The following is a 14,318-nucleotide window of genomic DNA, read 5'->3' as shown; positions in this document are numbered from 1 at the left end:
CACCTACCAGAATGTTCACCCTTGTATATTTCTGGCTCTGCTGACAGGGAGACTCTTGTGGAAGATCTGCAAGGGGGCAGTGAAGCAGCAGCCTTTCTGTAGCACGTGCGTGTTGTTGATCTGCTGAGTCAGCCTGATGCCTGAGGCAGGCGGACCGCCATCACTCCACTGTCCCCTGGATCTGCCAGCTTTCACAACCCCTGGGGGCAGGTATGCATAATAAACTCCAAGATGAAAGAGCTTAATTCTGCCAGACCTCCAGAACACTCTGTCAGGGGCGACAAGAATGAACATGATTTTCTGCCCATCTCGAGGGATTTCAACTCCTGATATTGGATCCAGTTTTTCCTGGATCTCTCTCTTTATATCCATAGTCCCTTCCCAACTGCCTCCCCAGTGGCCTGGAATTTCCAGCAGGAGATGTGAAGAATGAACCTTACAAAACACTTAGTCAGCTCTCACAAATGTGTAACATCAAATTCCTGTTAGAGATTCATATATACGTGTTGTTCTTCTTTGAATAAACCCTCTCGGGTACAATTAAACACACACAAAGTAAAACTCCAAAGATAAAGAGTGAATAACCAAAAAAAAAAAAAAGAGGAAGGAAAAGACAGAGATGTGTCAGAGTTAACTAATACAAATAAGTTATTTTTCTGGATTTTGTAATGTTTGGTAGGTATCAGCTTTTAAAAATGTGTAAATTTGTTATGATTTCTTTTCTTGTTCTAAGTAAGTCTTTACTTTGACACCTAATTTTTTCTTTTTTCTTTTTATTTATTTTTTATTCTTTTTCCCCCAGACAGTGCTGGCAGATCCAGGTCCCAAGGAATTCATATCCATCTCTGGCTGGAATCCTAGCACCATTCACCAGCTCTGTGACCCTGAGCAGCTCACCCCTCTGAGTCCCAGTTCAATCTGTAAGACAGCACTAATCTGTGTAATAATCTTATAAAACTACTTTGGTTATTGTGAGGACTAAAACTGATGGATGTGAAAATGCTAACAAATATTAGCTATTACAATTATTTATAATAATATCCTATGTTCCTGCAGATTTCCCCATCTTAAAATGGATGTAATAAAATACACTGTCATTTGCAAGAGGTTTTGAAGACTCAACTGAGGTAACATTTACATTGCTATGAAGATGTAAGTTTTTCTTTTAGTCACCCTAAGAAGGTGATTACACACACACACACACACACACACACACACACACACTCCTCTTTCTAATTCCAACCTAGGATTCACACTGACTGGGGGGCGTCACCCACACATGTTGTTTCACTTTCAGCCCGGTGACCCCCAGGGATGCTCTAAACCTCCTCCAGACAGTTTGAATTCTGGCTCCACCAAGCCCTGATGTAAGACTTGGGCAAGTTACTTAATGTCTCTACTTCTCTGTGAAATGAAGGTAATAATAGTAGTCACTTCTAGGGGATGTTGTAAAGATGAAATGAATTAATACGTGTAAAAATCCACATAAAACAAACCATGGTAAGTTTTATTACTTTTGTTTTACCAACACCTAGTGGGTGCTCATGGAGGGTCAGCGAGGGCTCGTCTGTGCATCACGTCAGTTTCCGCTGCTGTATCAGAGACTGCGTTTATGCTAAGCCTTTTCCTAGTCATGTGGGTATTTGGTTGGTCAGAAAGTAAGCTACAAAATGAGGAAAATTAGGACAAAGAGTAAGTTTTTCACAAAGCAAGTTGTGTTACATTTAATTTCCTTTAATCATTTTGATCGTGTTCTTCCTAACCTTTCTATGTTACGTAATTTTGTTAGTGGCGAATGGTAATTTATTTGTTATGGCTTTGTTTGGCGACATAAAGAACTGATGTCCCTTTTTGTTAAAAAAAATTTTTACTGGCCCATGAAATCCAAAAACTTTTGTCTGGTTCACGAAATCCCAAATCCTGAGAATCACTGGTCTCCTATTAATTATGAAGTTCGGTAGATGTTAGTACTTTTCTAAGGGTCGCTGCTTTCAAAAAGGTACCAGAGTCGATGCTTAACAAAACTTCTATCCATCTGACTTTGTCTGCCTTGATTTTTTTTTCACGGAGCTCCTAAACCAGAGGGAGAATCAAAACTCAGGCCTCTTTTCCCCACTCCCACCAGCACGGGGTTACAGATAGGGACTCAAATGCGAAGCTTCAGTGATTCTCAGGACTGTCCATCCACTGACAGTGAAAAGGAAGATACAGGAATTTAGAAGCTCCTAATTGAGCCAAGACGAAGAAATGTCAGTAGATACAGAAGAGTCCAAAATGCCTGCAAACCACAAAGTGTCTGATTCCAACAAAGGACTCTTGGCACCGGCACCTTCCTTCTGTCTCTCACACGGAACTCCTCCCTCCCACTCACTCTACTGTTGTGAAGACAGAGCTGTTTAATAATCAAGACCATCTTAAGGCCAAGGTCAACCAATTAATAACAACACTTCCCTGAAATTTCCCCCCCTCCAAAAAACACACCCTTTTGAATCTTTTAATCAAAAGAACAGCCCTCCACGTCCCGCCCCTAATAGATTCTGGCCTCTGTGCCCCCACATTAATCACTCCAAGATGGCCTGAGAACTTATTTAATGTCACCGACTAATCACTTTATTAAATGTCATTGCTCCTGGCTGTGAAGACTTGTTTTGTTTCTCATCCCCTAGACACCTCTTCTCTTCAAAGGTGGAATTAGAGACCCTACTGTGCGCTGCTTCTCTGCACACCCCGCCAAGATCTCAGACATTTTGAAATGCGATGCTTTTCTGCAGAGGTGCTGTACCATCAATGGAAATCCTCAGAAAGCAGGGAAATTCAGCTCCTGGCTCCTAGTGCTTCTCCCACTTTCCTTGGCAGAAGTCAGAACTATGGAAACTGAGCTATTTTCAGGCTGACATTTTGGGGAAGCACCCAATTTTGTGATCTTTGTTAGGAGAGCAGTGTGTTCAGCTATGGCTTGAGGGAGAAATCAGAGCTCAGCTACTTTTCACAATTACCATGATAACCAACATCTACCATGATCGTCTATCATTTGTCCCATCAAGCCTAAATTTCTCTGCCTGACATCCAGAGCACCCCACAAGGCAGTCTCATGCGGCCTCCTCAGTGTCACGTCCCGCTAAGTCTCTGGAAGGACCTCAGCCCAAGCCAGGACCCTCTTGTGATCTCCCTTTACGTCAAAGGACTTCGTTGTTTGCGTATATCCTTGCCTTCTCCCTTGTCCCTCCATGTACAGTAACTAATAGTCTTCAGACTTAACCATTCACTTATCTAGCCCAAAACTGATTTTTTGTTTTTTGGACAAAGTGAACAGCCACTTTATTGCTCAGAAGGGGAAACGGAAGGAAAGTGCCTGAGCAGAAAGAAGAAAGGAAAGGCGCTCAAGCTGGGAGCAGTCAGCCAAGATGGGCAGTAGAGAGAACTCCGGCCCGGGAGGGGCTGCGGGGTCTTTGGTTAGAAGGCTCTGCCATCAATGCCTTCATTCTGGTGGTGGTGTTAACTATTTTCTGCCCTAGTCTCCTTCCTCCCTCAAACTCAGCCCTCTTAAGGAGCTGTTCCACTGATGCTAGGAGAATGTTGCTCTTCGTGGTTGAGCCGGTCTTTCTGCCCATGGAGGGGGTTCGGTCGATGCCTAACGTAGATATACAGGGCACAGTGGAGGGAGAGACGAGCCCAAAGGGCAGAAAATAATCCTTATGTTTACATTGTTCTTGTCTTGCCATAAAAATCTGAATTTTATTTCACACCAAATTTACAAAAAGCACAGTAAGTTCAAGTAATCTCTATCACAAAATTAGTAGGAAAAATAGCTTGAGATGATGGCTGACTTTATCCAGTCACATAACGTAGCCTGACATGGGTGACACGGGTAGCCGGACATAACTGTTAAGAGCAAGTCAATTAAACAGATGTTAAGTAGGATAAGTGGTTTTTAGGTGAAAGTTTCAAGCAGTTTCTGTTGGGGGACAAGGTGGGCTGGCATCATGGGCATTAAACGAGTTTACCAGAGGCAAAGGATGAGAATAGAAAATGGGTTTATTAGGGTATGCTGCCATAGGCACCAGCAGCCCACAGAGGAGAGGTGCCTGTGTGAGCCCCCAAACTGATTTATAAAGCTTTTCTGTGTGCCAAGCACTGGGGGCTGGTAACCCAGAGAGTAAGGCCTTCGCCTTCAGGGTATGTAAGATCTTATAGCTAAAGACTGACTTGTAAACAAAGAAGTAAATGAAAGTTCCCCAGGTGAAAAATGTCTGCTCGGGGAACATGGCGGCATAAAGAATGGAGTAGCTAGATCTCTTTGTGGGGGCAGGAGGGGGGCTTCTCATAGCCAAGGTGGCTCTCCAGGTGGATTTGGGGAGAGGACTGGGCGCTCTCCAGGTGGCCGGGCAGGGGTTATGTTATGCACCTCTGGGAGCTGTGCCCGGGGTGGGGCTGGGCTGGGGGGCTCCATCGGGGGCGCCCGTTGTGCTGTCCCAGAGCGAGTCTGTGTCATGTGAGTGTGTTGTACGTTCCTGGCCTGACGTTTAGGAGCCTCGGTGCACGTATGTGCAGGATGTGAGGCAACGAGGCTTATTTAACATTCACTGGGGGAAAATAAGAGAAAATTAAAAGAGCAGTTTTAGGAGGGAATAATTGTTTTCCATACACCATAATTACAACTGCTTGTAAATGCTGCTATCATAAACGAATCTGCCTTTTAGAGTTCTCTTAAATTCTCTTGGTAGTGAACAGACGCTAAAGGAAGGGGACTAATGGCTCCACAGAGAAGCTGGGGTTGCACTGCCCCCTGGTGTCTGTCTTGAGCAGAGGCCTCTTACTGCTGGCGCAGAACTAGGTTCCGGGGTTTGGACAGACTCAACAACCCCTTTAGGACTGGAAGTGAATCTTAGAATCTCAGCCTTTCGAGGTCTTCTGAGGTCATTTCCTAATGTTTATCTTCAACTCTATTTCCCCTCTTGTGCTCTTTCCCGATAACATCCAAAACTGCCATTTAGAATCTGAGTGTCATTTTTAAATATATATTTTTACTGAAGTACAGTCGGTTTACAATGTTGTGTCAATTTCTGGTGTACAGCACAATGCTTCAGTCGTGTAGGAACATACGTATATTCGTTTTCATATTCTTTTTCACCATAGGTTACTACAAGATATTGAATATGATTTCCTGTGCTATACAATATAATCTTGTTGTTTATGTATGTTAGTCAGTATCTGCAAATCTAGAACGTCTAGAACATTCTAGATTCACAGATACTGAATGTCATTTTTGATGCCTCCCTTCCTCCCCCCACCACGCTCAAGTTCCCAAGCATTGAGCTACCCAGTCGCGGAGACTGATTGCCTGTCCCCCTACCTAACGCCCCAGTCCATCCACTGCTGGGAATCAGGACGCCGTCACCCTGCTTGGTTTGCTAGCAGCAGCGTCCTGACTGGCTTCCTTGCTTGAGACTTTGTCACCAGGGATATCTCACTTTGAGCTCACTAAGTTTATTCTTCAACTAACCTTTGATATGCTAGAAGGATTGCTGTTAATTGCTTTCTGGTAAATAACTGCAAGGACCTGGGTATGTCACTTGGGCAATCTCATCATCTATAAAGTACGGGTTTGGGGCAAGAATAACGTTTTTCTCTCTTTTCCCTCTGAGGACTTAACACTGGTAGTTCCCGCAGCACCCTGCCCTTTTCCCTTGTTTCAAAAAGAAATCTCTTTTGCCTGAATAAACTCATTGATTAAAGAAAGTTTATTTGTTATCCATTTCTTTTCATCCATCAAAGATGTCTTTAACTGCCGTGGGAGCACCTGGGAAGCAGAAGGTAACGGATGTTACTGGAAAGAGTTAATGTAATTCCAGGCAAAGCTAAAACAAAAAATGAGAATAAAACTCTGATATTTTATCTAGATGGTGCAGCCTTATCCCAAGTAAATGCAGTATTTCTGTTCATCGTCTTGAAATACTGAGAGCAGCACACAGCCTTGCGTTATGGCCATCATAGACCCCTATGATATAAACGGATCTATTGAAATAAATAACCACAAAGGGCACACCAGCTCTGAGTGTCTTGGTTTCTCAGTCCCTTTTATCTTAAGTTCCTCTTAGCTTTCCCACTAGTGAACATCGCCCATTCCTCTTTAATTGCACCTGGTCCATAAATAAATATTCCGTCACCAACGCCAACTCTAATTAATTAAAGTTGGGAGGAGATGCTACTTGCAGATTGAGCATATATGTGGCGAGAACTTAGAACAAATTAATTTCACAAAGATTTAATGATTTATTATTTAATGCATGGTAATTAAACACTTTTGGTGGAGTATAAAGAGTCTAATTAATATTCATTTTTACATTGCCAAATCACATTTCAATTTTTTTCTTTGTTGGTCCTTTAATATCTAAGAAATGTCATTTTCCTTTGATGCTATGCACCATTCATCTTCCTTTTCCTCCTCATCTTCTCATCAGCACCACCACTACCATGACACATTTACAGATAACCTCAGCCAAGTCTCGTGTTCTCCAACCAAGCAGATCTCCTTCTGTGCTATAACTATTTCCCCATAGGGCAGATCTGGCTCATTAAAGGGTCAGGCTATCCAAATTCTGCATAGGCAACCTTACTGCTTTTGATTACATATATGTATATATATATGTACCAAATGCAGTGTGTGATCCTTGATGAGGTCATTAATGGGGTGGGGGCAACAGATGTCTGCAACTTTAAAATGTTGGCTTTTTTTTTTAATAAAAAAAGAAAGGATGTGTGTGTGTATATTTATATACATACACAGAGAGAGAAAGCAAATGGGGCAAAATGTTAGCAGCTGGTAAATCTGGGGGAAGGGCCTATGAGTGGTCACAATTCTACTTTCTGAACTTTGACATTTTGGAAACATGTGTTGGGAAAAAGAATTTTTTTGAAGAATCATTTGGATACTAGTGCAGTTGTAATTTCATACCCTTTCCCCTCACCTTAAAACCCAAATTCCCCCTGCTGTTCTAATCTCAGGAAGCAACTTTCTCCCTGTGTTCAGCCAGGATGGGCTGGGTTATGCTGCAGTAACAACTTGAAGATCTCAGTAACTTAAACCATCAAAGATTTCCTCCTCACTTGTGCTCTGTGGCCATTTCAGGTCAGTGGGAGATTAAAGGCATCGCTAGGGACATCTTCTCTACTCATTCTCACAACATAAAAGCTCTGTCTCTGAAGTGGGCTTTCCTCCTTTACTTGCATAGGAAAAGGTTTCTTTCCTCTTATTTAAAGAGAACTGCTTCCTGTGAACTCTGGACCTGTGTTTCCTCTGGAATTCTGCTTCCACGAGAAATCGCTGGTTCCTCCATCTCCCACAGCTTCAGCCTCTTTCTCTCCACCTGCTGCAGTCTCCATCGCTCAGAAAGACTTATGTTTGATCCCATCTTACCTTCTCATTTCCCTTCTTCTTTTTTCCTGGTAAACTCTCCAAGCTGATGGTCTTTGCAGATGTCTTCACCTCCTGATATCCCAGTCTTGGTTTTCATACCGGCTGGCATTTACTCTCAGTTATGCTGAAATGCCTCCTTGCAGAACAAGTCCTCTGGCTCATTATTCCTCATCTCTGCAGAGTGGCACTACAGACAGTTCCCTCATTCGTGATGTTCTCTCCTACTTTGATCTTTGTATATCTTCGGATTTTGGGGGTTCTGCTCCCATCCTCTGGGATCGCTTCTCATCTATTTTCTTTAATGTTTCATTTTTATCCCAGCTTCCTGAATTTGAGGCTTCTCTGGGGACCTTCCTTTAGCCCTTCTCCCTTTGTCCCTCTAACCACTTCTTCCAAGAGCCTGCTGAATTTCACCTGCAGCAGGTCTCTCCTGTGCACACGGCCAGCCCTGATCGCACTGCTGCCATTTCAATCTCACTATCCCAGTCGCTTATATGATTTTCCTAGTGGAGTGACTTTCCCATCATCTCACACTGACACATTCTAACTTAAAGTCATTACATTTCCTCTTTCCCAAATACTTAATTTCTCCCCCAGAGGCACCATTTTTCTTCTGGTCTACCAGCCTAGTAGACTCTTGGCAAGATTCTTTGACTTTTTCTTCTTCCCCATTTCTCACTTTTATTTCTGATACTTCAAGCCAGATCATTTCCCCTCAGATCTGCCCTTTCCTTTTTGTTCTTACAGATGCAGCCTCATTAATGAAGCAGAAATCAGAGAATCTCTAGTTTGGGTTTTCTTCTTCTTGTTCTTGGTTCCCCCCAAGCCACACCTCAAATCAACCAAAACGTCTTACTTAACAACAATCCCTGTTACGAATTGACTAAAGGGTCAGTTTGGCAAAAGCATCAACTCCAGACTTTTCAGCTCAGAATATAATCTGATTTCATCCAACCTGTTCTGCTGTCACTGACTCTGTTTCAACAGCCTACTAGCCACGCCCTTCCAGCTCTATCCCTGCCTCTCTGCAGATGCTCTAATTCTGTTTTTGAGCACTTCTCTCTCTTTACTCCTCTTTCCTTTTGTTCTTACCTTTCCTTATTTCTCTCCAATGTTTCCTACTTCTCCCCTTTCCTCCTCTCCTCTTCAGTCTTTTCCTCCTTCGTTTTTACTCCCCTGTCTTCTTTTCCCAAATCTTAGCTTTTCAAGATTTAATTCAGTTCTCACCTCTCCCATGAAAGCATCTTTCATTGCTTGTGCCTACGCTTAATTTTTCCTTCTTCCACAGTGACCAGAGTTAGTTGAAGTTTGGTAGTTAATTATGTAATACATTTTTTTTTCTTTCCAACTAACTCATTAGCTCTTTGAAGTTCTACATGGAAATCCCCACAGTGCTGGGCACATGGCTGTGGTCAGTAGATACTTGTAATTGGATTGATTGATCTCTTTGAGCTCTAATAGAAATACTGATTATGTTCTTTATCATCCTACTCAAGGGAGAATTACCCCTGCCAATTTCTGAAAATATTTCTTCTCTTCAATTCCAAATGGAGACATTTGATCCCAGAAGGGGTGGCTGGTGATGTCAAAGTTCCAAGGATTTCAACTCATTTCCTTGGAACACCCACACCTGTTTTATTATACTGCTACTAATCCTGAATTATAGAAATATTTACATTGCTTTTATGTCTTTTGATACTTAACTTTCCCATATTTTCTATATTTGTCATTATCATAATGAATAATAGTTCTTTCATTTACATTAGCTGAGTATATCCTCTCCTTAACTTTTTAAGGATTGGTAATATCATTAGACTGGTATTTTTGTAATCCGACAACAACGAAATAAAAAGGATTTGAACTGGCTTAAGATCGCAATAACAGAACTCAAATTCAGTTTCTTTTTTTTTTCTTAAATTCACAGGCTTTTGGTCCTGCCATCACTTTAAGTTCATTCTGGTCTAGATGTCCCTCCTCTGAGCTTGCATAATTTCCACCCACCAAAGCATGCAATGGCAGTGCAATCATTAATTTACAAGTTAGCCTCCCCTACCATTAGACTGTGCGCTTCCTGAATGTAGAGACCCAATGTTATTTAATTCCGTTTTTCTAGTGAATAGAATAGGCAGGCTGATTCAATGTCTGAATTAAGGCATGAATGAATGAATGGCTGGGAGAGGATTGTGACTTGTCCTGTCTCTGCTTCTTAGAGAACTTGGCCCAAGATGCCACATGACTGTGTATATGGTATGTTGTACATGATTGTGAAAACATTTGCAATTTCTTTTTCTTAAATCTCCTTACCTATCTATCCTTTTCACCCCAGCAGTCCAAGGTCCTCAGAAACACACATTTCGCTGAAGTCTGTGATCTTATGTAACTAAGACTCACACAATGTTGGATTCACACCTTTCTTCTGCTAGCTATTATTAGCTAGTTGAATGTCTGTGGACAAGTTATTAGTCTCCTAAGGTTCCATTTTCTCATCTGCAAAATGGGCATAATGGTAAAGATTCATAGAGTCTATGTGAGAAGTCAATGGGATAATTTATCTGAAGCCCTTGGTAGCAGTCCTGGAACATGATACCTTGTCTGGGGAAAGTTAACAATAATTCTAGGGAAGGGTGACCACTGTATTTCAGGGACCAGTGGGCTATAGCGAGGGGCTCACAGGCTGGCTTGTTTTCAGCTTCAAAACCACAGAGGTCTTTTCTTGGCCAAACTAAAGCAGAGGAGGTAGACGATTCAAATAATTCAGGCCCTAAACTCTACTTTCATTTGAATAATTCTGAGAAGTAAAGGGATAAGATAACCCTGGTAGGTCCTTTTTAGCATCCCTGAGACTCTGACAGAGTTGGAACAAGAGGTTGTTTGCCATTTATACTTGTAAGTGGAACCTTCCTGCCAGAGTCCTCCCAGAGTGGTTACTGTGTGTGTGTGTGTGTGTGTGTGTGTGTGTGTGTATTATGCTTCCTTAATGACCTGAGCTGCTGTTACCAGGTGTCCAGAGGCACTGAAATAAAGCATCACTTTGAGGTACTGGTGAAATATGTTTAGCACATATGTAAATCCATCTCCTGGGGCAGGGAGCCATATACACAGAGTTATCACAGCACTGTTTATTGCCAAGTGCGGGGTTTGGATTTAGAGAAAAGGTGGCCTGCATCTCCATACAGGTTATCTCAGTTTTACTACATCTCTGGGGAAAAAAAACAAAAAACGGCGGTCACTTCCTTCATCACAAAGCACTGCCCCAGCCAGTCCATTTTATAGGCGAGCAAACTGAGGATGAATGAGACCAGACTACACACAAGCCAGGTTTGAAGAGGCTCCCGTTTGGAGAGAGCCCAGAGTGGGCTGTGGCCAATGTCTCGTACTCATGTTGAACTGGAAAGAGAGTGATCTTTGGCATGAGGAAGAAAGACCTAGGTTCAGATCCTAGCTCCACTGGTGAGCGAACTTCTGCAAATTGTTCACTTTCCCTAAACCTTGATTTTCACTTCTGTTCAATAAGGACCGTAATACCTCTCGGTTTAATTCAATTATTTACCCTTTTTACTTATGCTTATTGAGGACATATTATGCACCTGGGTTTGACAGTATAAGAGAGAAGAGATATTACAGATGTGAACATCTGATTAAATGCTGGCCTTATGGTGAATATTCAACAAAAGTTCTCTCTCCGTCTCTCCAGCTCCATGGCTTCAACTGATATTTCTCCAGGGAAGAATGTGTCCACCCCCATTTGAGAATGAGTCAGGTCTGGGGTATTTGCAGACTGACTTCAATCCCTGTCTCCTCTGCCCTGCCCCACTCCACACTCCCCCTCAGCCTCCAGAACTTTTCACTCGGGGCTCCTGGGACTAGAATACCCAACTCACTGTGACAGATAATCTTCGAAGGGAGAGAAATCTAACATTCCTGGCCCTAAGTGACAGCACACGGATATTCAAAACGACCCGGCTAAGACTAGATACAGGTGACTTGTCAAAGGGGGACAGGTAGCGTTAGTGCCAGAACACGGGAATGCTGACAAGGGAAGAGTTTTCTCCATTCTAGGGCCAAGCTGAGACTCTCCTCAAGGGTGAGGAAGATGCCAGGGTCACAGGGAGATAGAAAGCCTGAGAAGCAGGTCAAATGGAAGGCGGGATCGCCTAAAAGTGAGAATGACTCAGGCAGTGTAATCACATATTCATCCTCTTGAGGGCTCTCTCCCACCTCGCCCTTTGCTCCGAGTGCCTTCTCCACTCTGGTTCAAGGATGACCTTCTTCCCCCACCAGCAGCATCCTCATCTGACTCCTGTTAGTGCCCTGCTTCTTTTCCCATCACGGCCTCAGCCACCGCAATGAGTACAGGGAAATATAACAACATAATCCTCTTCACACCATTCAGTCCCCAAAGGTCCTTACTCAGAATTCTCCATTTATCTGGTCATTAGATCTAATTAAATCCCTCCAACTTAGAGCACTGATGAGTGGCGCTACTTTCTCTCAGCAATTAAGAGAGAGGAGATTAAAGAATGCCCTCGACACTCTGTCCTTGTGAGGGTAGTGGCAGGGGAAGAGGCAGGGGAGGAACGCAGGAGACTGCCCTTTATCTCTGAAGACAGTGTTGATGTAATGTGTGTTCCTGCCAAAAAAAATGTATCCTTTGCGTGGTTCACCCAGCTGTGGCCATGAATGTGCATTAAGTAGTCTGTTGCCTCTCATAGAAATATCTACTTCTTTCCAAAGATAGTTTGAGCAACTTAAACAACAGACATCTGCAATAATTAGAAATCAAAGAGGGAAACCAAGATTGAAGAGAGGTGTTAACAAACATATTAATCCAAGGGATTAACATATTTATTGAAATTAACACAAAATCTGACTGGAGCTTCCTGGTAGCTAAGGCGAAAAAGGAAACATAACAAATTATCATAGCTCTCATCATTGAAAAGAGGGAAGTGCATTTCCCCACTACCCCTAATAAGATATATCCTGGTTCTAAATTCTGAAAAGAAGTTCTCATGTGGGGCATCATTTAGGAAAATTGGATGAAAGACCCAAGTTTCCAATGGTATTACTTAACATTCATTGTCTCGTATTTGACAGGCAAGGTTCTGAGTGTCCAGGGCTTTGGATTTTCTTCCTTGAAGGGTTGAATTGCCCACATAAGGCTCCAATATTGACATTAGCTTTATTAGGACAATATTCTATTAGAACAGATCATCTCAGTTCATAGACTCACACAGGGAGAGAAAGGCTGCTGACTCCTGTCATATTCCACTCCCTGACAAGGTCGTTCTGAAAATGGACCTTGACTCTTTGCCCCTATAAAATAGACCTACCTTCTCTGCCCAACCCCACTGACACATTTGCTTATGAAGATAATCATCAGACAGAAACAGGGGCTCCTCACTTTGAGGAATAGAGGTCGGGCTCCAGCCTCACCCTCTGTAGATCCGTGTAATCTTCTGTCTCTCTTCATCAGAGCATTATGGAACCAGAGCATGCTTTTCTTCCTCTTCTCCTGACTTTCCAGGGTGTTATCTGGAAAGGACATGCATGGAAATCTCTTTCGAGTCCTCTCTAGTATTCAAAGTAGAATTGATTCTGGTGTGGTTGAAAGGATTGGAAGGCAGTCGGGCATAGAGGCAGAAGAATGAATAAGGTGATCTCAGGCTCACTAACCCTGAGATTTGCTCCCTGCCATGAAGAAATAGGGGAGCCAGGCTTCCACTAAAGAACAGGTACCTGGAGAAGCATATTTTTGCCAAAGAGATGCCTTAGTGCACAACTTCCTCTGTTCTCACCCCGAACTCCTTCGAAAGAGACTCCAAAAGAGAGCCTTGGGTTTGGGGTCAAGCTCATGCCTTAAGTACCCTACTCCCACCCCACAGCATCCTGAGCACTCACAGATCTTCCTCTGGCTCTCTGCATCCCTAGACCCACTCAGAGTGCTGTGTCTTTAAGATGCTTTCTGATAAGAGCTCCTTCTTTGCCCTTGACTCAACAAAGATCTCCCTTCTGGGGAACTGCCCTTTGCTCTCTTCTCATACTCCTATCTCCAGTATGGGCCACCCGCTGGCTCCCGACTTGACCCCTCCCCCTAGGATCCTGGATTTCTCCCTGCACTTTGGACTAGCTCCCTGCTCCTCTTTGTGTGATCATCAGACAATACTTCTACAGTTCTTGCAACCACCTCCTGGCTGCCTATCCAAAAGTCTGGCCTTTTCTCTCCTTACTGACCAAACCCTGCTGAGGCCAAGCCCTATGTGCCAGAGCAGGTTTCTGATCCCAAATCTGGGGCTCTTTTCATGCCCTGGCACCTGCCACCTGTTCAAGATCACTGAGAACGGAGAGGAAGCAAAGCAAGATGAAACCACGGGGAGGAGGGACATGTGTGAAACCAGCTCTTGACTATTGTTACTTCAAGTGCACTCTCCACTTCCAGCCAAAGCCCCCTGAAACTTCTTGTGTCAGTCCCTTGAACGCAGGTGTTTCTTCTCATTGCGGTTTCAGTGAAGAATTTGAATAGCCTTTGTGGAGAAGGATGAGAAGGGAGCAGCTGCCTTTCACAGTTTTCTTGAACCAAAGAGCATGGATTTGGTTATCCCAGGGACTGGTGCCCTGACAGCCACTCCTCCTATGCCCTTGGGAGGCTCCATGTCTTCATTACGAACCTGAGTCTGGGATCTTATCTTGTGTGTGAGCTTTTAATGAAATTACTTATAAGTGTCTTACATGGTGCTGGCCACACAAGGACAGAATGAACATGTACCCCCGGTGCCCCCTGGAGGTCAGTTTCCTCAACACCTGTCCGCTTTTTCCCCGCTCCCTTCTTACTTCCCTGTCCCTGACCTTTCTCTGTGCCTTCCCAGAGCTCAAAAGTGTGCAGAGAAGGCTGCCAAGCCAATTG

Source organism: Vicugna pacos, chromosome 33 (genome assembly GCF_048564905.1).
Source record: "Vicugna pacos chromosome 33, VicPac4, whole genome shotgun sequence".
NCBI classification, from domain to species: domain Eukaryota; kingdom Metazoa; phylum Chordata; class Mammalia; order Artiodactyla; family Camelidae; genus Vicugna; species Vicugna pacos.
The sequence above is the reverse complement of the archived record's forward strand: the minus strand, read 5'-3'. Positions refer to the sequence as shown.